The sequence below is a fragment of the Mus caroli genome, chromosome 17 (assembly GCF_900094665.2).
Source record: "Mus caroli chromosome 17, CAROLI_EIJ_v1.1, whole genome shotgun sequence".
NCBI classification, from domain to species: domain Eukaryota; kingdom Metazoa; phylum Chordata; class Mammalia; order Rodentia; family Muridae; genus Mus; species Mus caroli.
Window position 1 is genome coordinate 34,783,098 of NC_034586.1, and position 3,162 is coordinate 34,786,259.

The 3,162-nt window shown below is 37.2% G+C and overlaps 1 pseudogene; it reads right to left on the bottom strand.

The window, feature by feature from the left end:
• Positions 1 to 664: 664 nt before the first annotated feature.
• The window catches only part of LOC110312239, a 3,660-nt pseudogene continuing 1,162 nt past the window's right edge, over positions 665 to 3,162 (bottom strand).

The window sequence follows — 3,162 nt, forward strand, 5'->3', positions numbered from 1 at the left end:
TTGGTCTCCTTCTTCTCTCACCATCTCTCCCATACAGCCTTGGCCTCCTTCTCAGGAACCCGGTTCCTGTAGGTGCAGGTGGCTACAATAGATCAACTACATAATGAAAACATTTATTCTGGAATTCTGATTGATAGGAAATTTTAGGTATCACTTGACACAGGCACATCTGATATTCAAGCTTACAAGTTCTGTATATTCTAGTTCACGGGTTCAAGTATTTGTGTTGCAGTTCAAGTCCTAAGTTAGATCTATTGCCCTAATCAGTCAGTAGTAGTCTGTTTAAAGTAAATTGTCATTTGTATTGACCTTGTGTTTAGTAATATTGAATCTCAGTGGACACTATAATACAAAAAGCTTTATGATACTACTTATACACAGAGTTTCTCTCCAGTATAAATATTTTCATGATGATAAAATGTGCAAAAGTTCATATTAAAATACATTCAGTGTTTCTCTCTATTATGAATTTATAGCTCTGAAGATGACAATGACATGCAAAGATTTTACCATATTAATTACACCCATAGTGTTTTTCTTTGGTATGTATTCTTTTATGTAATAGGAGATGACTCTGACCTACAAAAGTTTTAATAGATTGATTCCATTTGTAGGGCTTCTCTCTCTTATGTGTTCTTTTGTGTACAAGGAGATTATTATGAAATTAAAAGGCTTTATCACATTGATTACATTTGTAGGGTTTCTCTCCAGTATGTCTTCTTTTATGTATTTGGAGACTATTATGACATACAAAGGCTTTACGACATTGGTTACATCCTTAGGGTTTCTATCTAGTATATATTCTTTCATGTATTTGAAGATGACTGTGACTTGCCAAGACTTTACTACTTTGCTTACATTCCTAGGGTTTCTCTCTAATGTGCATCCTTTTGTGTATTCGAAGAGCACTGAGATGTGCAAAGGCTTTACCACATTGATTACATTCATAGGGTTTCTCTCCAGTATGTGTTCTTTTATGACGTTGGAGAGTACTGAGATGTGCAAAGGCTTTACCACATTGGTTACATTCATAGAGTTTCTCACCAATATGCATTCTTTCATGCCTTTGAGGGTGACTATGACTACATTGCTTACACTCATAGGATTTCTCTCCAGTATGTATTCTTTTATGACTTCAGAGACTACTATGCCATGCAAAGGCTTTTCCACACTGGTTACATTCATAGGGTTCTCTAGACGATGTATTCTTTTATGTACTCAGAGTTCTTTTTAATAGGCAAAGTCTTTACCACACTGATTACATTCATATGTTTTCCCTCCACTATGACTTCTTTCATGCCTGCAAAGATAATTGGCACATGTGAATGGTGTACCACATTCATTACTCTGATGAATCTTAGTATCTGTAGAAATTAATTTTCCAATTTGGTCTAATCATAAAGAGGGATCAAATATTAAGGATGTATCATATTGTTTACATACTCAGTCTTTCCATTCATTATGAATTGTTTAGTATCTTTGAAGATACCTAGAACGTTAAAGGCATTTGTTACATGGCTCACACTTATATCACTCTTTTTCTATATGAGTTTTTTCATATATTGAAGAGAACTGAAAAAGCTCAGAGCTTTACCACACTGTGGGCATTCATAAGTTTCCTTTTAGTGAGAAATACTATGTATAATACATTTATATACTTCATTTACAATGTGAACCAGGACAAATAGCAAAGAATATCCCCATTTCTAGTATTATAGGAATTATTTGCAGTATGAGTTTATGCATTATTCCTATGAAATTAGAAAACCAATTAATCGTAAACTTGTATCACATTCAGAAAATCTACTCAATGTGGGTGCTACTATATATATGTTCTAATTTTGCTTGGAGAGAGAGGGGTACATTGCTTCTTTCAGTATCCCTATGCTCACATGGCTTGTATTGTTAAAAGTGATAAATTTATTAAAAGATGATAACAAATGAAAGGGTTCCACATTTGCATTTTACACTGTTTGACATTTTGTTTCTCATATGTGGGGTAATGGGTTACGTGCACACAGCCTGGTTTCCAGTCAAGGCTACATCTTGAACCCCAGGACCTGGTAGTGATAATCCACTTACATGGGAAGGAAGGAGTTCTCTCATGTTTCCTTGACCCTGGCTCCTGTTGGAGTTCCCGCCCCCATAATCCCCACCAGAGAGGCGTGGCTATCAGCCACTTAGGAACAGCACCAAGCTCTCTCACATGCAAATAAGGTTTCCCCCAAACTCTCAGCAGAAGCCAATGAGAGGGGCTTGCTGTCAAACTCTAAATCACTGCCAGAACTGTATAAAGGAGAGACATGCTGGGAATGAAAGGAATGCAAGAACTATTCCTTTGTCTGTCCCCTTTGTTCCAAAAGCTGTAACACTTGGGAAGAGCAGTGTCCAAGTTCCACTGCATTCCTCACTGGATTGTAGGCTTTCCGCCAACCCAGGCTAGGAGTGACTCCAGTGACCTGGAAGGCAGAAGGAGTGGCAGAGGCTTCCCATTTTCTCCCGTCCTGTACCCAGTTCCCTCACTGGGGCCTTTCCACCCGGCCTGGATAGAGGTCTCCGTGGAAAACTTCTGGTACCTAGGCTAGGCCCACACTCATAGTCCTGTTGTATAAGGATTAAGTTTTCTCCAAAACAACATTTTTGATTCTCATAAACAACCCCTTCTCATTTAAAGTTACCAATGTTACTACAATAATACGAGTAGCACCAGTTTTTCTTAAAACCATGCCTTGCATATACAAATCAGATACCTGACATTGAGGTACATTGTTTTGTAAGAACTTCATAATCACTGATACACTTAAAGCAGTGCTTTTTTACATTATTGTTTTTCTTTAAATCTTCCAAGGAACAGCAAAATATTTGAGAGGCATATTCAAATCAACTAACTATTGAAAAATACCTTCCATATCTTTTAGAATTCTGAAGATGTTCTTCAATATTGTCATCTTCCCGGTTTTAGCCTAAAATATAGTAGCAGAATATTTATGACAGATTATTGAAAATTAGGTCCTATTTAACTCCGTATATGCAGTTAACCTTAGAACCATGTCTGATTCATTGACCTCATGTATCGAAAGATGACCTAGTCGGCCATCAATGGAAAGAGAGGCCCATTGGACTTGCAAACTTTATATGCCCCAATATAGGGGAATGCCAGGG